At 37.7% G+C, this 27,775-nt stretch overlaps 1 long non-coding RNA gene across 3 annotated transcripts in view; it reads right to left on the bottom strand.

Annotated features, from left to right (window-relative positions):
* LOC141581958 (uncharacterized) overlaps window positions 1-27,775 on the bottom strand; it is a 413,739-nt gene that overhangs the window by 376,574 nt on the left and 9,390 nt on the right. The window lies entirely within an intron of this gene.

The raw sequence follows: 27,775 nt of genomic DNA, 5'->3' as shown, positions 1-27,775 counted from the left end.
CTCCTGCCTCTGTCTCCCCAGTAGCTGTGATTATGGGCGCACACTGCCAGGCCTAGCTAATTTTCTTGTATTTTTTAGTAGAGACATTTTAACTCCTGAGTTCAGGCAATCTGACCACACTGGCCTCCCAAAGTATTGGAATTACAGGCATGAGAGACCGTGCCTGGCCAATTTCTTAACAACCAAAAGACTGTTTGCTTCATAGTGTGTATTTTACTATGGGTTATAGTAATTTGCCAGATCCGTTAACACATTTTATGTTATGCCATTTTGCAGACAAAAGTATCATGTATTCATGTATTGCATGGAAGAGAGAGAAAAATTAAACATTTTAAAAATATTGGTAGATTGCAAAAATTCTTTCCCATTCTATTGGTTGCCGGTTTACTCTAATGATTGTTTCTTTTGCTGTACAGAAGCTCTGGAGTTTAATTAGATCCCATTTGTCTATTTTGGCTTTTTGCCAATGCTTTTGGTGTTTTAGTCATGAAGTCCTTGCCTATGTCTATGTCCTGAATGGTTTTGCCTAGGTTTTCTTTTACGGTTTTTATGGTGTTAGGTCTTATGTTTAAGTATTTAATCCATCTGGAGTTAAGTTTAGCATAAGGTGCCAGGAAGGGGTCCAATTTCTGTTTTCTGCACGTTATCACAACACCATTTGCCAAACAGGGAATCTTTTCCTCATTGCTTGTTTTTGTGAGGTTTGTCAAAGATCAGATGGTTGTAGATGTGCAGCATTGCCTCTGAGGCCTCTGTTCTGTTCCATTGGTCTATATCTCTGTTTTGGTACCAGTACCATGCTGTTTTGATTACTGTAGACTTGTAGTATAGTTTGAAGTTAGATAATGTGATACTTCAAGCTTTGTTCTGTTTGCTTAAGATTGTCTTGGCTAAGTGGGCTCTCTTTTGGTTACATATGAAGTTTAAGGTGATTTTTTCCAGTTCTGTGAAGAGGGTCATAGGTAGCTTGATGGTGACAGATTTGAATCTATAAATTACTTTGGACAGTATGGCCATTTTCACAATATTGATTCTTCCTAACCATGAGCATAGAATGTTTCTCCATCTCTTATTTCCTTGAGCTGTGGTTTGTAGTTCTCCTTCAAGAGGTCCTTTACATCCTTTGTTAGTTGTATTCCTGGGTATTTTTTTCTCTTTGTAGCAATTGTGAATGGGAGTTCACTCTTGATTTGGCTCTCTTTTAGTCTGTTATTGGTGTATAGGAATGCTTGTGATTTTTGCACATTGATTTTGCATCCTGAGACTTTGCTGAAGTTGCCTATCAGTTTCAGCAGATTTTGGGCTGAGAAGATAGGGTCTTCTAAATACACAGTCATGTTGTCGGCAAATAAAGACAATTTGACTTCCTCCTTCCGTAATTGAATACGCTTTATTTCTTTTTCTTGCCTGATTGCTCTGGCTAGAACTTCCAATACTATACTGAATAGGAGTGGTGAGAGAGGGCATCCTTGTCTAGTGCCAGATTTCAAAAGGAATGCTTTAAGTTTTTGCCCATTCAGTATGACAAAGGGATAATATCCAGAATCTACAAATAACTAAAACAGATATACAAGAAAAAAACAAACAAAACCATTCAAAAGTGGACAAAGGACATGAACAGACACTTTTCAAAAGAAGACATATATGAGGCCAACAAACATATGAAAAAATGTTCATCATCACTGGTCATTAGAGAAATGCAAATAAAAACCACATTGAGATACCATCAGGCCAGTTAAAATGGTGATCATCAAAAAATCTGGAGACAACAGATGATGGAGAGAATGTAGAGAATAGGAACACTTTTACACTGTTAGTGCGAGTGTAAATTAGTTCAACCATTGTGGAAGACAGTGTGGTGATTCCTCAAGGACCTAGAAATAGAAATTCCATTTGATTCAGCAATCCCATTACTTGGTATATATCCAAAGGATTATAAAATATTCTATTATAAAGACACATGCACAGGTATGTTCATTGTGGCCTGTTTACAATAGCAAAGACCTGGAACTAACCCAAATGCCCATCGATGATAGACTGGACAAGGAAAATATGGCACATATACACCATGGAATACTATGCAGCCATAAAAAACAATGTGTTCATGTCCTTTGTAGGGACATGGATGAATCTGGAAACCATCATTCTCAGCAAACTGACACAAGAATAGAAAAACACCACATGTTCTCACTCATAGGTGGGTGTTGAACAATGAGAACACATGGACACAAGGAGCAGAGCATCATACACTGGGGTCTGTTGGGGGGAATAGGGGACAGCAGGGGGTAGGAGGTTTGAGGAGGGATAACATGGCAAGAAATACCAGATATAGGTGACAGGGGGATGGAGGCAGCAAACCACATTGCCATATATGTGCCTATACAACAATCCTGCATGATCTGCACATGTACCCCAGAACCTAAAGTACAATTAAAATACACACACACACACACACACACATATTACATATATATATACATATATATATATATATATATATATATGTAATATGTGTGTGTGTGTGTGTGTGTGTGTGTGTGTGTAAAGAGTCAATGCAAGGGACCCTGGTTGTGATAGAAATGTTCTGTATCCTGACTGTATTAATGTCAATATCTTAGTTGCAATGTTATACTATAGTTGCAAGCATCATTGTTATATTTAGCCGCAGGATTTTTCCATTGGGGGAAACTGGGTAAGGGGTACACAAAATCTCTCTGTATTACTCTTTACAACTGCATGTGAATCTAAAATTACTCAAAATTAAAAATTAAATTAAAAAAGTAGAAATCAAAAAAAAGTATTTTCTGAGGGCAAGTATTAATAGAGATCATTATGAAAATACTATCTAAATCAACAGAATTTATAAAACTATGAAATTAATGATTATGAGTTATTTTAGAATTAATGATCTTAGATTCTCTCCTGTACATACCATAATTGTGCATCATTAGGAGCTACAGTTTTTGAAACTTGGTCATTGTTTACTTTTTAAATCTTTTAATGAAAATGATACAGGATTGGAAGTGAATGCCTTATGGACTAAATGTTTATGCTACCTCCTCCCAATCCCTGGCAAATTTATGTGTTGAAGCTGCATTCCCCATTGTGAAGTCACTAGGAAGTGAGGCTTTGGGAGGTAATTAGGTCATGAGGGTGGAGTCCTCATAGTGGGAATGATGTCCTTATAAAAAAAGAGGAAAGAGAAATGATTCTTTTCTCTTCACCTTGAGGAAATACAGCAAGGAAAAGGGCTTGCACCAAAACTGAATTAGCCTACATCCTGATCTTGGGCTTCTCAGCCTCCAGAGCTATGAGAAATCACCGTTTGCTGTTCAAGCCACCAAATCACTTTTATTAGTTATAGTAGCTCAAACTGACTATGACATCACAATTTAGTGGCTATGAATGTTTGTGTCCTTAGGTGTGAGAAGTAGAAAATAAATGGGAAATAGCTTGAAATACATTAAAATATGGCAAGTATTGATAGGCTCATCTGGGTCTTCTGCATTTGTTGTAGACTTAGATGACAATTAGAAAATAATATTAAAAACTTTTTTAAGTACTGCTTTTCACAGTAAAATTTCAAACATAAGTAACTCATCATCCTTAGGAGGTACCACAGTAAAAGTGCAAAACAATTCATGCAATATTTAGATACGTGATGGATGATAGTATGCAAAAAATGAAGAAGTTTTAAGGAAGTACATTTCTGATCAAAGCAAGGAGAGCAACCATAACTTGGTGTCCCTGTCAGAGATAGAACTTTGCACAGATGAAAAGTAATTTTTTTCTATTGTTTCTTTTTAAATTATGACAATACAATAGTTCTTACATGATGAAAAAGAATAATCTAAAAAATACTATTTTCAGTGCTTATAAGTTATAACTGATTTACAAAACAATTTCCTCTAGTTCTTCTCTCTCAGAAACTTAGTTAAAAATCACATGTATATTTAAAACAAAGTTAAACATCTTCTAAAAATTAAAGTTTAAGATATTACATTCATTGTGAGTGCTTGCTTCATAGTGATGACTCAAGTATTGACTTCATAAATCATGGATCCAGTTTTAGAATCTAAATTTCTATGAAGCAAAATTGATAGCTAACTGTCAACAAAAACAGGTATGCCATTTAAAACTATAAAAGTATTTTTTAAGTGTCAGCTTACATTTTCCAGTTTATTTTTTTTTGAATTGTCACAAATTTTTCATTTGTAATTCTTTTTTTATGCATCATCCAGGATAAGGTTGGTTATGCTGTGGTAACAAACAACCCTGAGAGTCTCAGCAGATAGCACAAATGGTTATTGTTTTGCTCACTGCATTTCCAGTGCAGATCACTTGAAGGCCTTGCTGTTCAGTGTTTTTCAGAAACCAGGCTGATGGATACTATATTCACAGTCTAGAATACTGTCAATCATTGTGGATACCGGAAAGATAGTTCATGGGGGATCTTATTCTAACCGTTAAATGCTCTGGCCCAGGAGTGACCCACTTTACTTTTGTGCATGATTCCACGGGTCAGAACTAGTCATATGGACTTCCTAGGTAAACCAAACAACAACAAAAAAGAAAACCAGGAAAGAAAATTCTAGTAGGTAGTCAGAGACCAGAAATATTTGCTGAACAGCACTAAGGATTTCTACACTGTACCATAGCACCAACCTTACTATTTTAAAGACAACTAGTGTTGATTGAATAATTCATTTAGTGTTGACCTCTTTAAAATACCACCATCACTAAAAAGTAATATTAACAGGTCACTTAGCAGAGTAAAAAAACCACCTTCTGCTGGAATGTCTTGCTAACATTTCGGTGCACTTCAAAAGCCTTCTACTAACTGTAAGGTTGGATTAAAAGCAGTATTTTAGGGCTGGGAGCGGTAGATCACGCCAATAATCCCAGCACTTTGGGAGGCCGAGGCGGGTGGATCACGAGGTCAAGAGATCGAGACCATCCTGGTCAACATGGTGAAACTCAGTTTCTACTAAAAATACAAAAATTAGCTGGGCATGGTGGCACGTGCCTGTAGTCCCAGCTACTCGGGAGGCTGAGGCAGGAGAATTGCCTGATCCCAGGAGGCAGAGGTTGCCATGAGCCGAGATCGCGCCATTGCACTCCAGCCTGGGTAACAAGAGCGAAACTCCATCTCAAAAAAAAAAAAAAAAAGTGATAAAGTGGTATTTTAAGTAGCTGAGTGATGCCAGTTACAAAAACACCTCAGCAGGATTGGTCAGCTATTGGCAAGCGATCTGCTCCACTGGGAAACCCAAGTCTGGAGAAGGGAACAGCAAGTATTATATACTGCTACCATTATTTTAAACTGAGAATGATCTCAGCCTTAAAAGATGTTTTATCAAGGCATTGTTGAAAACTTAGCTGTTTTAATGTCAGCTATTCTGCTAGAATGCCTTTTTGTCTGTTTTTTGCTAGATCATGCATAACTAACAAATAAAGAGCCTGAAGTCTCAAATATTGAAACAACTTACCCTTTAAGGTCATGAAAGAAAAGGATATTAGGGATAGTTTTAAAAATACAGTATTGTGTTAACTTCAAGAATATTATATGCATGGAAGAAACTAGCAACAGAGTTTCACAGGATACCTTAAGTTAACTTCCCCTTTTCTTTAGAATGAGAATAAATTTTGAAAATGAAATAGTGTTTTGAGGATCAAATGGCAAACCTTTTAGTGGATGTTGCTTTTGATATGTACTTATCTATGATATATTGATTTTATACAACAGGCCATAGATCCCAGAAATATTAATAAATAATATTTTGCAGAAGTATTTCAAACTTTGCTACTTGAAACTAGTAAATACAACTACTTGAAAGTAGTATTTGGAAGTTAGAATGATATAAAATACTTTTATAGTGATTTTTTAGTGCTTTCTAATCATAAAATAAGAATGTAAAGAAAAGATCACTATCTTTTGAAATGCAAAAACTTAATAATTATTTTTATCATTAAACAAAAATACTGATAGCTAATGTTCCTTGGATGTTTACCATGTGCCAGACACTAGCGTTATAAAAACTTTAAGTGTATTCCAGAAATATATTTTCACAACCTATTGGTGTAAGTATTATTGTTATCGGCATTTCACAAATGAAGACATTGGGACACAATCTGATTCCAAAATGTTTGTACTGACATTCTTTTGAGGATATGGGCTTTGGAGACAAAGAAACATGTGAAAATCTTGCTCTGCCATTTAGTAAGTGTCAGTCACTTTCAACAAGTTACTGAACCTCTGTTAGCATCAGTTTTTTATTTGTAAAACTCACAAGATTTTGGTGAGAGAAAGTATAACTAGGAATGGAAATTTCTTTACATATTGCCTTTCTCCAGTGTCCAAAACATATCAGTAAATATTATTATTCTTAGATGTTTATACAAAAAAAAAACCATCTAGCACAAATTCAGGAATATAGTAGATGCTTAATAAATATTAGTTTTTAAAAATATATATTCAAAAGTCATAATAATCTGAATAGATGAAAGATAACTCCATAAGTGTAGTGAAATCTGACTGTGATGGAATTCCACAGGACTCTGTGAATGTGTCTGTGAGTGACCTTGAAATGAAAACCATGGCACTATTTTAAATCCTGTTTCTAAATTTAACTGTGTCATAGTTCTCGTATTAGTCTTTTTATTGCCAGGGAGTTTGGTGTTCATTTAACATACACTGGGAACATTTCTCAGTGTATCAGCTTTCAAATCCTGGCAGTGAAACAGTTTCAATGACTATTCATATTTCCTACGTAGTAGAATTTAATAACAGATCTGTGGATTGGAGAAGGGAAGTGGGTAGGGTATTAGGGTATGAAAGATTTGTGACAGCTCTGATAAATTCCTTTCCTCCTTTCGAAAGCAAAAATCCCAAAGCCCTTTTAAATTACTGAGAACATTACAACTGAATGTTCACACTCCTTAAATCCAAGCATCATCAATGACTGTTAAAATGAATGTAGTGCTAAAGTATATTTGAGATTCAGTGCTCTAAGAAAAAATTCACTGGGAACCAAAGGTTGCTCTTGTACTGTCTGATTAAGGATATCTGTATGAAAAACTAAATGATGCATCAACTTTGCAAGCGCAAATCAATTTAATTGATTTGTATGTATTATTATCCTATTTGCTATGTTTATATTTTCAATTGTCAAAAACAGGATTTGCCAACTAAGGGCTGTATTACATATATGATAGGTAGAGAATGCTGAGTCCAGTAATTAATCTATATCATATGGTGCTAGCCAAGAACATTGCTCTTCAGAAATGGAAAAGTAACAGTTTACAGAATAGATCTGCTGAGACATTAGCTCAGCAGATCTTGGAGGTTAATACAGAGGTGACGTTACACTCAAAGGGCTAGATTGGTTTCCAGAGTTTTCAAGTAAAATTCCAAAAGTGACTGAAGGTAAGCTGGGCCCTATAATGTTAGCTTAGCAAGTTGAAAAGTGATGTCACAACAGTCCTATCTGATTAAGATTTTGAGCTAATTGCCATTAAAATTAATTTTTCCAAAAAGGTACATGTGATCTTTCTTACTTCTAATAAAAAGTAGCCACACAAATTGTATTTTTTTTAACATTTGTATCTTGTTGAAATGAAAATATCAAATGAACATTTGATGATGATATTTATTTCTTTATTGATGCTAACTCTGTATAGGAAATTTTAAAACTTTTTTTGTGTTGCCTATTTGATAAAGATGAGAAAATGAGGACATATATACAAAGCTATATTCTGATTTTAAAAAAACAACAAAGTAACAATCTTTTATTGGTTGACAAAGGCTGATTTCAAAGAATCTTTTTTATTTTCTGATATTCCTAAACTTTGTTTCACTGGGCAAGATAATTCAGTTGAAGCAACAAATAAAATTAAGGGCTTCACTTTTTTTTTTTTTTTTTTTTTTGAGACGGAGTTTCGCTCTTGTTACCCAGGCTGGAGTGCAATGGCGCGATCTCGGCTCACCGCAACCTCCGCCTCCTGGGTTCAGGCAATTCTCCTGCCTCAGCCTCCCGAGTAGCTGGGATTACAGGCACACGCCACCATGCCCAGCTAATTTTTTTGTATTTTTAGTAGAGACGGGGTTTCACCATGTTGACCAGGATGGCCTCGATCTCTTGACCTCGTGATCCATCCACCTCGGCCTCCCAAAGTGCTGGGATTACAGGCGTGAGCCACCGCGCCCGGCCTAGGGCTTCACTTCTAATAAATGCTATTAGAATAGTTAGTATCTTTACATGAGTATACTTAGTACTTATATAATACTTAGTAGTGAACAAGCCAATGAGAAGTAATCCTCCCATCTTCCCTAGACTGGAGTGTAGTGACACAATTATGGCTCACTGTAGACTTGACCCCCCAAGTTCAAGTGATTCTCTCAACTCAGCTTCCAAAGTAGGTGGGACTCCAGGCATGTGTCATCTCACTCGCTAATTTTTTGTATATTTTATAGAGACAGGGTTTCACCATGTTTCCCAGGCTGGTTTTGAACTCCTGGACTCAAACAATCCTCCTACCTCGGCCTCTGAAATTCTTGGGATTATTGTTATGAGGCACCACACCTGGCCCTTCATTTCCCATCTAAAACATTCTGAAATGAGTATGTGAAGAGAAGCCTATTCTTCCAGTAAGAAAAATAAGGGTTATATGTATATACAAAAATGAAATCCTGCTATCCTGGTCAGGAAGTGATATCCATGCAGGGTCATCTTGCCATTTTGAAAAATAGAAGAAAGTAAATGAACTACATGCAAGCAGTTGATCCATGGTCCAACAGGAGTTCTGGCCAGCTAAGCAATCACCAGCCACATCCAGAGTGAGGCAGAGACCATACCTCATGCATTGGAGTAAGGCTTATAATCAGTGTTAATCTAATCTGATTGGAAAAAAAAAATAAGTTGTTTTCCCCTGGACTCAATTCCTCTGTCTTAATTAATCTGGACATTTCTGCAATATGTGAAATAAATATTTTAAGAATTTGCCATTGTTTGTCAAAAAAATGTACAAATAAACAATAATCAAACACTATGTCAGCTATAATATAACTTACTGAAAGTGATTTTTGATTAATAGTAACTTGTAAAGTAATGTTGTACTGCATTTTAAAGAACATTTGTGTTAAGGCAATATAGAGGGTTTTTTTTGTGAATAGTTCTTGTTTTGTGTTTGTTGAAACATTAGTTTTTTTCAAAACATTTTTTTTTTTAACATAAAGCCCTTCTTCCTTCCTCTGAAATTCCTAAGCACCACTGGGCATATTTTGATTATTTATGGTGCTATCAGTTTGATAGTTTTTTCTTAAGGCACAATTCACTGACATACACCGCTTGAGAAGAAAAAAGAATCTGCAAGAATTTCCCAAGATATTCATATATAGTATGTCTTAGGATTTTCATTTTCATTTAGCATTTTCCCACTCAACTAATTATATTATCACTCAATGTAAACTTTAAAAAAGGAAGTTCTCAGTTAAGAAAAAAATTTTGCATTTCTTCTGCCTAACGACAGAGATATTCCTATCAACTTTAAATAAAAGTATGTTTGTGCTTTTATGTATCTGCAAATCATGTAGTTTTTTTTTTTCTTCTTCGCTCTCTTTCTCCTCTCTCTGTCTCTCCCCTCCCACCTCTCTTCCTTCCGCCCCAATTCCGCATCTAACCTCCATCTGTCTGTCTCTGTCTCTTCAATGACTTGTTTCCCTAGCATACCGGAACTTTACTAACCTATGCAATGATAATTGATGCTACAGAGTTTATTATCCTCTTCTAGGTTGTTGCTATCCATGAAGGTTTTGGCATGTTACAATTCTCCACCAAACATAACTATTATCTAAGTTTCTAATCTCTTTCTCAGGCTATAATTTATGCAGAAATTCTGCCAAATACAAAAAAGTGGCCAATTGTAGCATGAATTGAAAATGTGGAAATAAGCACATGCTATCAGTATATATTTATAAGCAAATACTATATTTCATCAGTCTAAGATACCATTGATTAAAAGGCACACCATTATATGTACTACTAAGAAAAAATCATGTTTCTAATTAAATTTGACAAAACATGAATTCTAACATGCATTCCAATTTCACGGATGAAAATGTGGAGAAGGGGAGCACCACAGAACTGATGAAACATGGTTTGGCTTATATACATGTGCCTATTCCTATTGTATTACGTTTAGTGTAGCTACCAAGAACATTATATTTACTTAACTGCCTTTTTTCCTCTTTACTTTTTTTCAAATCAAATTTATGTGCAAGCAATTCTGCCAATTTTGCCTTGATTTTAGAATGTAGCTTAAGGCCTGTATTTGGGTTCCCTCCAATCTATATCACAGAACTTGGCACCATTTACTCCTGTGGAGTTAATCTCATTCATTCTACATTTACTTCGCCAGTGACACAGAATAACATACATCAGCAGAGCTAGCATATGGGTTCAATATCTTGGCACCAGTCTGTTTTTCCAGGTTAAAAGGATTATCCAAAAAATACTTATCAATTTTAAAGGCATTTGGACTACTTCTACAAAATTGTGAAGGGGGAAAAGTCTTTAGTGTCATCTCTCTTTCTGATGAAAAATTTTCTTCATATTCCAAAGTACTAAAGATTAGAGGGTGCCCTATTATTCTAGGTGAAGATCACAGCCCCTACTAATAGCTGTGTGTTTTTTCTCTCATCTTCTCAGGGATAGTAGCTCAGCAATTAGCAAATCTGATAATATAATCCTTCCAACTGGCCAAAGAAAGGGAAGTAGGACTCTGCTCCCAGGGGAAAAAAAATGCACTTAACACTGAAAGTCAATTAATATTTTTATTATTTAACTAGGGAACCCAGGCGAGTGTGGGTAGAGGCAGGGCAGTTTTAGAACAAATAGCAAAAGAAAGAAGTTATGACAGGAGAATTGCTTTAACCCAGGAGGCGGAGGTTGCATTAAACCAAGATTGCACCACTGCTTAAATCTTTCTGTTCTAATCAAATGGGGTTGGTATAATAACTACATCATAAGTTCTTGTAAAGACAAAGTAAAAGCTTATCACATTGTAAGAGTTTGATAAATATTAGCTATTATTAAAATCTATACATCTGCTTGGGAAATTTGGGACTGAAAAGCAGGAGAAAAATAGATATATTTCTCCTTTTTCTGGGTCACACAGTTATGGAGAAATTTAGGGACTTATGTTGTTATAGTAACAGATATCACATCCTAATTAGAATTTTTTAAAATTAAGATTATTACTTCACCAGATTCTTTCCTTTCTGTCTCTTGTTCTCTTCATTCCTTTAAATGCATATTTTAGTTGGTGTTATTTTTCATGCACCTGATAGATTTCTTTGAAAATTTCTGGTAGTGTAGGTCTCCTCAAAATACATTTTTAGGTTGCTATATGTCTGAATTGCCTTTATTTTGCATTCGGTTTTGAACAATATATTCACTAAGCATTAGACTCTGTATTGTCAATCTTTTCTTTCACAACTTTAAACATGTTGGTCCACCGTCTTCTTGCTTAAGTTTTATTGATGAGAAATCTGTTGTCTTCCCAATCATTGTCTCTTCATAATATATCGTTTTTTCCCTTGGCTTCTTTTACAATTTTCATGTTACAATTGGTTTTGAGGAATTTTATGATAAAGTGCTTTGGTGTAGTTTACATCATGATGTTTGTGTTTAGGCTGATTTAGCTTCTTTGAATGTGTGTGTTCAATTTCCATAAAATTTAGAAAATTTTCTCCATTATACCTTCAATTATTTTTTGTGTGCTCTCTCTTTTCCATCCTTAAGAGATCCAGTTATGGGTGTGTGTGTGTGTTTGTGTGTGTGTGTGTGTGTATATATATATATATATATATATCTATATCTGTATATATAAAGGCTTATACACATATGCTGTTTTATATATATATATATATATATATATATGCCTGTTTTATTGCATGTCTGCATATATATATGCTTATATATACAGAAATATTGAAGATATGAAAATAGTCAAACATATAGATTGAATGCTTCAATATCTGAAATAAAAATTCAGGATAGTGAATAGCAGTAGAAGTTATCCAAAATTTAAAACATAAAAATAATACTAAAAAAAAATGCATTGAACCTTAAGGAGTGTGGAACAACTTTAAGCAACTATCTATACATATCACCTTATATACATGAGTGAAAGTTGTTTTAAACTTACTCACATTCTTTGTGTTCACTTGTAATTTTTTTTTAATGTATTACATTTTGGATAATTTCTACTGTTATTTCCTCACTACCCTGAATTTTCATTTCAGATATTACAGTATTCATCTCTAAAAGTATGACATTTTTTCCTATCTGCCATATTTCTACTTAACTTTTTAAACATAAGGATACCAGCTATAAAATGAAGGAGATAGATAGAAACACAAAAAACCCTTCAAAAAATCAATAAATTCAGGAGCTGGGTTTTTGAAAAGATCAACAAAATAGACCACTAGCCAGACAAATAAAAAAGATAAGAGAGGAGAATCAAACTGATACAATAAAAAATAATAGAGGAGATATCACCACTGATCACATAGAACTACAAACTACCATCAGAGATTACTACAAACACCTCTATGCAAATAAATCAGTAAATCTAGAAGAAATGGATGAATTCCTGGACACTTACATACTCCGAAGTCTGAACTAGGAAGAAGTTGAACCCCTGAATAGACCAATAACAAGGCCTGAAGTTGAGGCAGCAATTAATAGCCTACCAACCAAAAAAAGTCCAGGACCAGATGGGTTCATAGCTGAATTCTACCCGAGACACAAAGAGGAGCTGGTATGATTCCTTCTGAGACTATTCCAAACAATACAAAAGGAGGGAATCTTCCCTAACTCATTTGATGAGAACAACATTATCCTTATATCAAAATCTGGCAGAGAGGCAACTAAAAAAGAAAATTTCAGGCCAATATCCATGATGAATATTGATGCAGAAATCTTCAACAAAATACTGGCTAACCAAATCCAACAGCACATCAAAAAGTTTACCTATCACAATCAAGCAAGCTTCATCCCAGGGATGCAAGGCTGGTTCAACATTCACAAATCTATAAATGTAATCCATCACATAAACAGAAGCAAAGACAAAAAATGCATGATTCTCTCAAAAGATGCAAAGAAGGCCTCTGACAAAATTCAACAGCTCCTTTATGCTAAAAACTCAATAAATTAGGCATTGATGGATTGTATCTCAAAATAAAAAGAGCTATTTTTGACAAACCCACAGCCAATTTCATACTGCATGGGCAAAAACTGGAAGTATTCCCTTTGAAAACTGACATATGACAAGGATGCCCTCTCTCACCACTCATATTCAAGATAGTATAGGAAGTTCTGGCTAGGGCCATCAGGAAGAGAAAGAAATAAAGGGTATTCAAATAGGAAGAGAAGATGTCAAATTGTACCTGTTTGCAATTATACATGCAAATATACATGATTGTATATTTAGAAAACCCCATTGTGTCAGCCCAAAAGCTGCTTAAGCTGATAAGGAGCTTCAGCAAAGTTTCAGGATACAAAATCAATGTGCAAAAATTGCAAGCATTTCTATACGCCAATAATAGACAAAGAGCCAAATCATGAGTGAACTCCCATTCACAACTGCTACAAAGAGAATAAAATACCTAGGAATACACCTAACAAGAGATGTGAAGGACCTCTTTAAGGAGAACTAGAAACCACTGCTAAAGGAAATAAGAGAGGACACAAACAGATGGAAAAATATTCCATACTCATGGTTAGGAAGAATCAATACCATGAAAATGGCCATACTGCCCAAAGTAATTTATAGATTCAATGCTATCCCCATCAAGCTACCAATGACTTTCTTCATAGAATTGAAAAAAAAAAATCTTAAACTTCATATGTAACCAAAAAAGAGCCCACATAGCCAGGACAAAAGTAGGCTAAAAGAAAAAAGCTGGGGGCATCATGCTACCTGACTTCAAACTATACTACAAGGCTACAGTAATCAAAGCAACATGGTACTGGTACCAAAACAGAGATATAGACCAATGGAATAGAACAGAGGCCTCAGAAAGAATGTCACACAACTACAGCCATCTGATCTTTGACAAACTGACAAAAACAAGTATGGGGAAATGATTTCTATTTAATAAATGATGTTGGGAAAACTGGCTAGCCATGTGCAGAAAGCTGAAACTGGATCCTTTCCTTATGCTTTATATAAAAATTAACTCTAGATTGAATAAAGATTTAAGCATGAGGCCTAACACCACAAAAACTCTAGAAGAAAACCTAGGCAATACCATACAGGACATAGGCATGGGCAAGGACTTTATGAAAACGCCAAAAGCATTGGCAACAAAAGCCAAAATAGACAAATGAGATCTAATTAAACTTAAGAGCTACTGCACAGCTAAAGAAACTATCAACAGAGTGAACTGGCAACCAACAGAATGGGAAAAAATGTTTACAATCTACCCATCTGACAAAGGACTACTATTCAGAATGTACGGAGAACTTAAACAAATTTACAAGAAAAAACAAACAACCCCATCAAAAAGTGGGCAAAGGATATGAACAGACACTTTGCTAAAGAAGACATTTACGCAGCCAACTAACATATGGAAAAAAGCTCATCACCCCTGGTCATTAAAAAAATGCAAATCAAAACCACAATGAGATATTACCTCATGCCAGTTAGAATGGTGATCATTAAAAAATCAGGAGACAACAGATGCTGGAGAGGATGTGGAGAAATAAGAACACTTTTACACTGTTGGTGGGAGTATAAATTAGTGCAACCATGGAGGAAGACAGTGTGGCAATTCCTCAAGGATCTAGAAATAGAAATACCATATGACCTAGAAATCCCAACACTGGGTATATACCCAAAGGATTATAAATCATTCTATTATAAAGACACATGCACATGTATATTTATTGTGGCACTGTTCACAAGGAACCAACCCAAATGCCCATCATGGATAGACTGGATCAAGACAATCTGGCACATATACACCACAGAATACTATGCAGCCACAAAAAAGGATGAGTACATGTCCTTTGCAGGGACATGGATGAAATTGGAAACCATCATTCTCAGCAAACTGATACAAGAAAGAAAACCAGACACTGCATGTTTTCACCATAAGTGGGTGCTGAATAGTGAGAACACATGGTCACAGGGAGGGGAACAACACACATCAGGGCCTGTGGGGGCAAGCAGAGGAAAAGCAGGGGCTGGGGGAATTGGGGAGGGATATCATCAGGAGAAATAGCTAATGTAGATTACAGTGTAGTGGATGCAGCAAACCACCACCATGGCACATGTATACCTATGTAACAAACCTGCATGATCTGCACATGTACCCCAGAACTTAAAGTATAATAATATATATATATATAAATGCAATCTAAAAAAATGATATATTTGGGTCTGCTAATTCTTACACTTCTGCCATTTTTAATTGAATCTCCTCAATATGAGTTATATCTTCCTGTCTTATGGTAGGTCTGTAAATCTTTGACTGAATGCCACGGCTTGTGGATTTTATTTGTTTAGTAGGTATTTCATATTTCTATAAATATTCTTAAACTTTGTAACTTATATGCAGTTAAGTTACATGGAAGCAGATCCTTTAGGGACTTCCTTTAAGATTTATGTGGTGGGTTCAGAATATTACCCAGTCTGGAGCAAATTACTCCCAACTACTGAGACAAGATGTTTTTGAGTATTCTAACCAATCCTCCAGTCTGGCTGCAGGGACCCAGTACTTTTTCTGGCCTTGTGTGAATGTTAAGCATTGTTCTTTTTAATTCTTTTGGATGGTTCTTTCACAGCTTCTGACAGTTTCCTCAAATGCACGCAGTGATCAGTACTATGCTGAATACTCAGTGGGTACCTTCGGCATGACTCTAAGGTTATTTCTCTGTGAAGTTTTCTCCTTTCTGATAGTCTGTCCTATGAACTCTAGTCAGCTTGTTCTCTCTGAACTCTTAGCTTCCATCTCCTCAGGCCAGGTTCTGCCTGCGTTCCTCTTTCCTGAACTGTAGCTTGAAATTCTCTCACTGTAGTAAGCTAAGACATTTACACGACTCACCTCAGTTGTCTTCAATCCTCAGAAATCAGAGTCTTTGGTTGTCTGATGCCCAGTATCTTGATTTTATATTTTTGTTACTGTTGTTGTTGTTGTTTTTCTAATGCAGAAGGATAAATTCCATCCTTGTCACTCCATCTGGGCTGAAAGCTGAAGTCCCAGCTGATCTTAATAATGGAAATGAGCTATAGGCAGATCTAGACACTCTATATATGGTTCTTCTGTAGAAAATCCAGCTTATGGGAAAATACTGAATCAAGGTTTCTTCCACATACGTGTGTGTGTGTGTGTGTGTGTGTGTGTGTGTGTGTGTGTGTATATATATATATGCATATATATATGCATATATATATATTTTTTAATTTAAACTATAATTCCATACTCTGATGAAGTATCAGTTTTAATGAGCAAGAAATTTAATTCTAACCCTTCACTAAAGAAAGAAAGAACAAACAAACAGATACATAAGAGTATCTGTCATTTATGAGGGGAAGGAAGGCAGCAAACCACACTGCCATGTGTGTACCTATGCAACAATCTTGCATGTTCTTTACATGTACCCCAAAACCTAAAATGTGAAAAAAAAAGAGTATCTGTCATTTAATAAGTAGTGAGAACTTCACAGAAACGTGTACCTCAAATCCAGCCTCTACGATCCTTTTATATGAGAGCTATTCTTAGATCTTACAGAATTTTCTGACTTCATTCTACTGAAGAAAAGTTTCAAACTTTCTCTGTCAAACATTTTCTTTTTCCTCTGAAAAGTACAGTGTAACTAAAAGAACATTGAGTGAGGTGAAATGATAAACCATCTCCTGAAATATCATCTTACCAAAGAGAGCTAATTTGGTAGGTGTTTTTAAATGTGGGGTATGCAGGAATATCTGCCAAATTAGTTATCTCTGAAATTGTTCTTGGAGGAAGTTTTGATATAGGTGAGTTTAAGCCTAGATTGTTAGTTTTATGTAAGAACAAAATCATTGCAAAAAAAAAAAACCCTTTAATATTCAATATCAATCCCAATATCCTAGTTTTCACTGCATTCTCCTTGAGCACAGTGAATATTTTCAAATTTAAAAGGCATTATTCAAACTGCTAATAATACAATAAAAAATAAAAATCTTAAGAAATGGGAAATATTTCTAGTAAAGTTGAAAACATTTTAATGAAAACAGGTGGAAGCAAACTGTGGAAGAATTAATTCAGACTGGAAAGTAATGTCAAATTGCTCAATGACTTACGTGATTCAATGTTATGAAAATTTTGTATCAACTACTAACATGAAATAACTGTTTAAAAAGACAGGTAGAATGAGTTCTTATTCAAAGTGTCTTAAGAAACAAATAGCCTAGGAATACAATTTCAAAATGTAAAAAATAAATTCTTAAAATGTAGGTCATTTACCTGTGATTTGTTATATTTCTTGCTGCTCAGTGCCTTAAACATTTCGGTATATCACCTAGAGACAGTCACTTTCTTTTACTGAAGATCAAGTTATCAGCAAAGTACAAAATGGTAATTAAAAATTTCTAGTTCAGTGCCAGGCACACATTGTTCTTTTAATGAATCAGATTATCTCAACTTTGTAAGGATTAATTAGGTACTTGTAGCAGTTTCTTAAAATTTCTCAGAACACTATGCCACCAGATAACTACACGGCAGCCTTATAAACTCAAAGAGTTAATAGAAACACAGAAAATCCATTACACTTAATTCCACTAGAAGGGAGAAATTTTGATCGTGACATTACTAAAATATTATTATATATTTTTCATTTCAATATTAACTAAGGTTTATGTAAGGACAAACCATCATTGGAAAAAGGGAGGAAATCAATATTGTAATATCTTTAAGAAAAAATTATGGAAAAAGACATGAAATCATATTTCTTGAAACCTGCATGTATTTTTTCCAAAATCAATAAATAGTAAGATTTTATCATAGTTAACATTATAGGTTAAAAATATTTTTTGGTATAATTTTATATTTACAGAAAATTGGCAAGATAGCTCAGAGTTCCCATATGCCTTTCACCTAACATTTTTTTTTTTTTTTTTTTTTTTTTTGCTAGTGTCTTAAACATTTGTCAAAGTGAAGAAATTAACATTGGTACAATACTATCAAGTGAACTACGGACTTTATTCATATTTCACCACTAACATTATTCTCTTCCAGGATCCATTTCAGGACACTGCTTCACATTTACTCATCACGTAGCCTTAGTCTCCTTCAATCAGTGACATTTTCTGTCTTTTGTGTTTTTCATACACGAAACTTGACCATTTTTAAGAGTACTAGTTATGTGTTTTGCATAATCTCCCTCAATTTGATATTGTCTAATATTTTCTTATGGTTAAGAAGTATCAGTAAACATTAAGGGAGAATATATCAGAGGTGAAGTGTGTTTCTCATCACATCAAAAGGTGATACCATGTCTTATCACTGGTGCTATTAATATTATTTGGTTAAAGTGAGCCTGACAGGTTTCACTCCCATAAATTTACTGTTTTCCTCTTTTTATATTCTATTATTTGGAATCATATAACTAAGTCCAGCCCACAGTGAAGTGGAGAACAATTAAACTCCATCTCCTAACTGGAGAGGCTCTATGTAAATTGGGAAATTTCCTGTAAGATCTTTTTCTTACTTCCCCATTTAGTTACGTGTTTAGTATTTATATTAGTGTATACTCATAGATATTTACCTTACACTTTGGGCTATAATCTAATACTACTGTTATTTCTTTTGTGGCTCAAATGATTTCTGCTTAGATCACAGGGACTCTTTTGGGTTGATACCTGCGTTCATGCCCCCGGGTGTGCAAGGGGAATATATACATAAATATACATAAATGCCTTTTGCTTTTACTTTCTGTTACTATAAAATCCAAACTCATCTCTCATTTTCCTTACATAGCCCTAGAATTAGCCATTTCCTTTAATGGCATATGGTATAAAGATCTGGATACTGGGTATGCTTGTTTTCACTGTGGTGTCACTGCTTCTATACCGTCTCAGTAGACAGAGCTAAGAAATATACATATCACACAAACCTGTGTACACACAGCCACACCCACCCACCCATTCACCTACATGCACACACATTACTGTATTTACCTATTTGTGTGTATGTGAGTTAATAAAGCTATCTGATTCTAATTTAGCACTACAAGGCTTATTCTATTTTTCTCCCATTGCTTATTTGTAATGTCTATCTCACTTGTTCAACTGCAGTATGCTTGAAAAGTAGCTTTTGAATTCCTAGCCCATATTCATGTGAAAACTAAATTTGCCAATTAGAATAAAGTGTTTATGTACATTTCTTCTTGCTTTTATCCTTCCAGTATCCAGTCAAAACACTATTTTCCCAAGTTTACTTAGGTTAGCTTTTTTTTTTTTCTCCACTCCACTGATGATATAGTTTCACAGAAAATTCTTTTAAGCAAAACACAACTGTAAGCTATATGAAATTTAGAAATGTAATGTTCAAAGATTGATTCTGAAGATTATTATAATTTCTATTTCACAGAAGCAGTATTCTAACACATTTAAATCCATCATAATTATAACTCATCTCAATATTATCAGAGCAGTTTGTTCTTTTAGCAGGCCAATTAGAGCACTGCATCAAATCCTCCTATTAGGGTGAAGCGAGTCGAGGTAGATTACTTGATGTGACTTTTATTAGATATATTAATAGCTATAATAGGGCAATTCGGCTTTTCCCTTCTAAATTCACTGAGCTGCCTTGAGCTGGTACACTTCGAGTGATTGTCACACAATCACTGAGAACTCATTTTAAAAAGACAAAACACGTGTTATGTTTGCTGAGGCTGCCAAACAAACAACAGAAATATATTCTTTCACACTTCTGGAGGCCAAAAGTCAGAGATCAAAGTGCTATTAGTGCCCCGCTTCCTCTGGAAACTCTAGTGGAGAGTCTGTTCTTGGCTTCTCCCTCCTTCGGGTGCCTGTTGGCGTTTCTTGACTTGTGTCTGTATCCCTCCAATCTTTGTCTCCAAGTCTTCTCTGCATCTGTCTCCTCTGTGTGTCTCTTTTGCTGTCATTGGATTTGGACCCACCCAGATCATCCAAAATGATCTCCTCATCTCCAGATCTTTACTAAATTACGTCTTTATACCAAATAAGGTAAGAATTTGATTCCATGGAAGCTTAAACAAACACATAAAGTAACCGTCACAGGTTCTAGAAATTAGAACTTGGATATATCTTTTGGGTTAAGTGACAATAGTTGGAAGTATCTTCTGATTAGTACATTGAATGGAGACTTAATCCATGGGCTTCATTATTTAAATTTTATTTGATAATTTCCCCTGCACACACCACCACCACATTTTTTTGGATCTTTGATTTATTCTGGATTGCTTGAGTTTGTCAGGGACCTGGGTTTCACTTGGGTAAAGGTAATAGATCCATAGTCCTTTAAAATTTGCTTGTCTGACTTTTGTCTTAAATTCTTAGCAAAAATGCCATTATTTTTCATATTCATGTTTCTGAGAGGAAGTATAAAACAGTTCTTAAGAGCATGTACTCTGCAAAAGATCTACCTGGGTTCAAATTCTGACTCGCTAGGTGCATCACCTTATGTAATTTTCTTGGACTCTATGTACCTTTCTCAGAGGATTTTACACAGACATATACACCTGCACACACATACCCTTTTATGTTAAAATACACACACAAATATACTTTATATTAATATACACACATATAACTTTATATTAAAACACACACACACACACACACAAACACACAGAGTTGAACAGTGCCCAGACTGTAGAAGACACTATGTATTATTATTAGCTACTATTCTGAAGAGACACCCTAGCTTTCTTTCAAAATAACTTTAACTTGATAAGCTCAGTTATCAAATCCACTCTTAAACAATTTTATGCCTAAAATGCTTGCAAATATTTCAAATAAGGAACAATCAAGGAGTACGAAAAATTTCAGATATAAAATAATCATTAGAGATAACATAAAGGCATAAAGGAAGCCTGCAACTTTGAGTGAAATAAAAATTGCCAGTTTTTCCAGGTAGGTTTCAGATTCAGGGAAATTGTTTCTGTTCTAATCAAGAGGACCAGATGCTCAAAGGATTTGGCACAACGGTTACAGCCTTTCACCCTGAGGTTACTGGTTCTCATTCAACGTATGACAAAGGTAACTGAAAATCATTATCATTTAAAAGCTATTCAGTACCATCTCAGGAAAAGGCTGTTTGCTTTATTCTGGTTTTCAGCTGTTTGCTTTATTCTGGTTTTCAGGTGGCAAAAATCCCCATCACCCTGAACACTCATCACCTGGCCACCTAAGTCGAGCTGTTAGAGGGTGAATAGGTCTCGAAATAGAATGACAGTCTCTTTCTCCGGGGTTCTCTTGAGAGGCTGGGTCAGTGCGAGAGGGGAAGGCTCGAGGGGAAGTTTAGGTGGTCACTACCTCTGCTGAATTAAGAAATGTGGCTGTTAGCTTGAAGATTGGGAACCAACACTACCTAGGCATTAAAACCACTTTCCAATGGAGATTCTGAGATACAGTTTTAAGGATAAATTTTTAAAATAGCTTTATGAGGTATAATTTACATACCATAAAATTCACCTGTTTTACACATCTAATTTTATGATTTCTGGCAAATTTATAGAATTATGTAACAATTGCCTCACCCAGTTTTAGACCTTTTTGTGGAGGAATGTAAAGGAATAAATACTCAAATAATTTAATTTCAAATAAGTTAATACATTTGGGAAAGAGAGAAGGGGGAACAAAAGAGCAAGAGAGATAATGGGATTAAAAATAGGATTAAAATAAAATACAATTTTAATATAACTATATAGCATTTGGGGCTGCCATTGTTCACATTTTTATTTACAAAGTGTCTAATATTGTGAGTATCTTAGTGGATCATATCACAGGTCTTTATATCATAATGTTTTAACATTTTGCCATATATATGGTAGGGGCTTAAATATTTCATTTAGTATTTAATATTAAGTATTACTTAATATTAAATAAAGTTATCCATCCTCATAATTCCTCCATGTTTAAGTATTTCATACCTAGAATCACTGAATAAATTTAAATAATATTATAGGGAAATTTGAGGGTCTGTTATATACGCAGTGCTGAAAAAGCCATGTTTCCTTTTAAAGTAGTATCATAGTCTATTAATAATAATAAAGCTGACACTTATATAGTGTCTACGATATGCTAGGCACTATCCTAAGAACTTATTAAATTATTAAATATTCTTATGTAATCCTTACCACATGCTGTGGTTAAGAAAGTGAAGCCGAGGGGGGCATCCAAGATGGCCAAGCAGGAGCAGCTCTGGGTTGCAGCTCCCAGCGAGAGTGTGACGGGAACGCCTGGGAGACAAGAGTGGCCAGAGTTCCACTGAAAAGAAGGGGACTGAAACAGGGAGCCAGGCCGGGAGATTCCCGCGCGAAAAAGCGCCACGAGCCCCCAGCACGGCTGTTTCAGCCGCGCAGCCGCAGAAAGTCTCACACAAATCCCGCGCTTTTTCAATTGGCGACTGAACACCTGGGAGAGAGTCGCCAGTTCAGCTGAAGAAAAAGGGGTCTGAGGCAGGGAGCCAGGTGATCAGGCACGGCCAGTCCCGCCCCGACAAAGACCAGCAATCTGAAACGCTCTGGATTGAGAGTTTCACAGCCAGCACAGCTGAACCCGGCACAGTCCAGCCCTGCAGGGGAGGGGCGTCAGCCATTGCCGAGGCAGTCCGCCGCTCCGGAGGTAGTCCGCCATTGCCGAGGCAGTCCATCACTACAGAGGTAGTCCGCCATTGCCGCGGCAGTTCTGACTACCCCTATAAACAGGACTGCAGGTGTTGTACTGGAGCGAGGCAAAAGTATGCCAAATTGCAGGGTCTTTATTGCGTGCGGCCACGGAGGACTCACGTCTCTCCAACCTGTGGCCCTGAGCTCGAGAGGAGCAGGGTTTTTAAACTGAAAAACCACATCCTAGTTTTAGGACCAAGAGGGTGAGGGGTGCAGGGCAAGCACCTTGGCAGCAAGCTAGATGCTTTTATTTACAGAAGCCAAGGTCAGCAGTTATTGCAAGGAAAATGGGCAGCAAGCAGTTATCACAAAGGAAACGGGGCAGCAGTTACAACTTATTTTTGGAAAAACCGGTTTCCTTGGTGCTTGCAGGGTACAGGGTTTAAGATGGCGTTGCTTAGGTTTTAACTCTGGGTTAGCCATGATACGTTCCCCACTGTTTTTATGTACATTGAATCAAATCATTGATTCTTGTATTTGGAGGGACTGCTTAGTTTGGTACATGGGCTCATATTGGGATCTGATTCTTGACTGGATTATTCTTGACTGAGTAATTGGTTTAGGAGGCAAGGTCCAAACATGAGTCCTAGTATAGGTAGGATTAGAGGTCCCGCTACTGCAGTAAGCAGGGAAGTAAGCCATGGGGACCAGGAGAAAAATTTTTGATATCAATTTTCTGAGGCTTTCCAGAGCCGTTTTCTGGTTTCTAAATTTTGTCTGACTAAAGAGAGGCTGTCCCAGATAAGGCCTGTCTTATTGGCATAAAAACAGCATTGTTCGTTGAGGGCAGCGCAGAACCCTCCCTGTTTTAGGAAAAATTTGTCCCATTGTAACTTAGGGGAAGAGTCTTATTACAGAAGTGTTTGTAAGGGGAATTAGTGAGGGTGTAGTCAGGGGAGTGGTAACATTTACCCTTCCTCTCGAGATCTCCTAAAGTTAAGTGGAGTATTTTTCCAGAGCATGGAGTGTTAGACAGGGTTAAAGCAAGTTGTGCCACTAGACCCGTGTAAAATGGAGGTTGAGGATTTAAACATAACCAACAGTCTATACCCAAACCCAGGTTGGTTAGGTTAAGTAGGTGGTGAGTAGAAGACAATAAATCTAGGAGGTTAAGGTTTTCCACAGCTGAAGTTAGGGTCGCTGGGGGCTGAGAGGAGGGAGTAATAGTGGAGACAAGGGGGGCTTCCTCAGTTAAGGGGGTGATGACGGCAAGGGAAGAAGACAGAAGAGGCAGTACAATTCATGCATTTGGCCCTATAGGGCGGTTAGGTCAGGGCGGGGTTTAAGGGGGGTCGTCTATCTAGGTTGACAGTACAGATTAGAGAGGCAAAGGTGGTGACCGTGAAGAGCGCAGAAGTCTTAGCTTTAGCGAATTGGGGTAGGAGTGGTTTATGCTCCATTGTCCTTCTGGTGTGGTGAATCCAGGCTGTTAGTCCGTCCACCTTGAGTGCAGTGGGGTTGGTCAGGATGACTGTGTAGGGTCCCTTCCAATGGTGGGTGAGGCCAGAGGTGGTGAATCTTTTAACAAGGACGGAGTCTTGGGGCTGGAAGGAGTGCGTCAGTTGGGCAGTGAGGTCCACTGGGGTGGGACGGGTGTTCTTAATGAGCCGGTGTACCTGGGACTGAACAGACTGGAATGCCTGTAAGAACTTAAGGAGTGCATGGTTATGGACTTCAGCATGTATGGTATCCACGGGTCTGGGGAGTAAGGGAGGGAGCCTTTCAAACTTAATTTCAAAGGGAGAGAAGGCTTTTTGGTAGAGGGTGTATCGCACGCAGAGGAGGACAAAAGGGAGCAGGCTGACCCAGTTTTCACCAGTCTCCAGGATGAACTTTGTTAGGGTTTCTTTTATGGTCTGGTTCATTCTTTTAACTTGCCCTAAACTCTGGGGGTGACAGGCACAGTGTAGTTCCCAGGATATGCCTAGGGCCTTGGCCAGGCCCTGAGAAACTTGTGCTGTGGAAGTGGGGCCATTATCTGATCCCAGAGTCAGGGGCAGGCCAAACTGAGGAACCAGGTCCTGTAACAACTTTTTTGCTACTACCAGTGCGGTTTCAGACCTAGTAGGGAATGCCTTGACCCATCCAGAAAAGGTGTCTACAAACACAAGGAGGTATCTATAGCCGAATGCTGGGGGCTTTATTTTAGTAAGGTCTACCTCCCAGTCTTTACCGGGGCTAGTACCCCTAAGTCTTGTCCCTGCCTGACTAGACCTACTGCCTCCTGGATTTACCCTGGCACATACATCACATCGAGCTGTAGTTTCCCTGACAAATTCGTGTAGATGTGGAATGTGGTATCTGGCCCTCAGCAGCTCAGTCAGTTTTGTCTGTCCTAAGTGTGTGGCCTGGAGTGTGTCCTTAACTAGAGCCCATCCTAGAGCCCATGGGACCACAATCCTTGTGTCTGGCAGAATCCACCATCCTGGGGGGATAGAACTGGGGCTGGCAGAGTTACAAGTGAGGGGGCCACCCTATGTTGTCACCCAGGCAGGGAGGTGGGCCTTGCACTGTAGGGGGCTGGAGATTTTAAAGGATTCCTAATAGAAGGATATGGTAAGCTTAATGTAACGGGAGCTGACAGACTCGTGCTTTTTTCTTAAGATATTTATGGGAGGATTCTTTGAGCTAGCACAGAAGCGAGAAAAGACTGCCAGGGATTACAGCCCCTGTCACTGGTCACACCAGAGGGGTTCTTCTCCCTCAGTTACTTCCAGGATCTCAGGCCTGAGGCCTACTTTCCTCAGGAACTGGATGCAAGGTACTACAACTCCTTTATCAGGAGAGGCTCCTGCTCCAGGCCTGCCATACAGCGTATGCCCTTTCAGGCAGGGATGCCGCCACCTGGATCTTTGGTTCTTGTCATGGTCTGGATGCTTTCCCATGTACTGCTTCTGCTCTGTGACTGCTCTAGACACTCCTCCTACTATAAGCTACTATATGGTTATATAGTAGGACTTTATAAATTAGCACTAAATATGTCAGTTTAGCTCCAACTACATGCAGGGTTATATAAAGGAAACAGCTGAGTCATATCACTATAAACTAAGATATTCTTTAGGCACTGGTTGTGCCTGGGGTCTGGACAGTTCTTTCTCGGTGCCCATGGGGGGCATTACCCACATACCAGGATTGGCCTGGGTGTGGGCCACCTAGCCACCCCCTTAACCCCTGCTAAAAGATATCAGTGAAAAGTGTTCAGAGCCTGGTGACCCCCGAGGTGTTGGGGTCCTATTGGGGTCAGGTAGAGGGAAAAATGTCTTTAATTTGGTCCCAGTTCTCCTCTACCATATCTCCCACTGGACCTATAATGGCCTTAAGGGTCTCCTGTTTAATTCTGCTTTTCTCTTTGGTGGTAAACAGAATGAGAAGTAACTGCTGACAGTCATCCCAAGTGGGGTGGTGAGTCTGTAGAACGGACTCCAGTAGTCCTGTGAGTGCCTGAGGCTTTTCAGAGAACAGAGGGTGCTGAGCCTTCCAGTTGCAGAAATCGCTAGAAGAGAAGGGGATGTGGACAAAGAATGAGTGACCCCAGCTATGGCCTTCCGCTGAGGGCGCCTCTCAGAGGGGAAGAATCCCAGGTGGGTGTGGGGCCCCGCTGTGGGTATGCAGTGGGGACAAGGGCTGGCTACCAGTGCTGTGGAGCGGGGTGCTGGGACCCCTGTCCAGAGGGTAAGGGCTACTAGTGCTGTCTGGAAGTGGGTGCTGGGACCCCTGTCCAGAGGGTCTAAAGTAAGGCAGAGGTAACTCTAGATTTTCTGCTGGGGTGGGGAGAATGGCTGGTGCTGTAGGGGTCTTCTTTGGGCCGGCTAACATAACCTGAAGTCCAGCATGTTTTATGCAGTGTTTCAGCCATGGAGGGGGTTGTTGGACTAAATCCAACCATTGGTCAGTGTATGGAAACTGGTCAGGGTGTCCAGGAGTTCCTGTGACCACTTTCCATACAGCCTGGGCAATTTCTGGGTCATAGGTCACAGTGTCAAGACTACCCCACTCCAAACGATGACCACTCTGGTTTACACAATGTGCGAAGTTTTCCCAGTGTTAATTTTTCCCTGTATTGTCTTGAAAACCCTGCTTTGAAACTGGCTGTCATGCACTGGAGGGGTGTGCAGGGCTGGGAGCTAGGAACTGGTTTTAACTATGTTTTTTTTGTTTGTTTTTAAGCCAATTCAGATGGAAAAGTTTTGCTATAGAGACTGCCAATTCTAAACAAGCTAAATTATACTAAACATAAAGTCATATAGCCTTCAGCTTCAAAATTTTCCTAAGACGTCTTTTCTTTCTCCTAATTTAGGACTAGGTCCACTGAGGATTTGAACCAGCAACCTTATAGTTACAGGTCCTACACCTTAACTACTATGCTAACAGGCCACTTGTGGCAGCAGCAGGCAGAAAGCTTTCTTCAGTCATATTTTGGATGCAAATACTGCATCCTGAACTGGTGTGGCCTGCTTGAAAGCCGGGCAGGGCTGGTGGCTGGCAGAGAAAGGGAAAAAAAAAAAAAAAAAAACGCTTTTCGTGTCAGTTTAAAACTGAGCTTGCAGCCCCTGGGCTGGCTGTGAGTTCCCCGCCCCTGTGGCTTTTGGTCGCCTTGACACAGGGATCCTGAAAAGCATTAAATTCTTCTCTGCCTCCTCTCTTTTCTCTCTTCTCTGTCTATTTTCTCTCTCTTCTCTCCTCTGTCTCTTCCTTCTTCTCTTTCTCCTTTCTTCTCTCTCTTCTCTGTCTACTTTCTCTCCTTGCTCCTCTCGTCTCTTCTCTATCTCCTCTCTCCTCTCTTCTCTCTATCTACTTTTTCTCAATAGTTACTTGAGTCTTGTGGCTTTTGTGGTATTTCCAATTTTGGCAGG

The sequence above is a fragment of the Saimiri boliviensis genome, chromosome 18, assembly GCF_048565385.1.
Source record: "Saimiri boliviensis isolate mSaiBol1 chromosome 18, mSaiBol1.pri, whole genome shotgun sequence".
Lineage (NCBI taxonomy): Eukaryota > Metazoa > Chordata > Mammalia > Primates > Cebidae > Saimiri > Saimiri boliviensis.
This window is presented reverse-complemented; position numbering and strand designations above follow the sequence as displayed.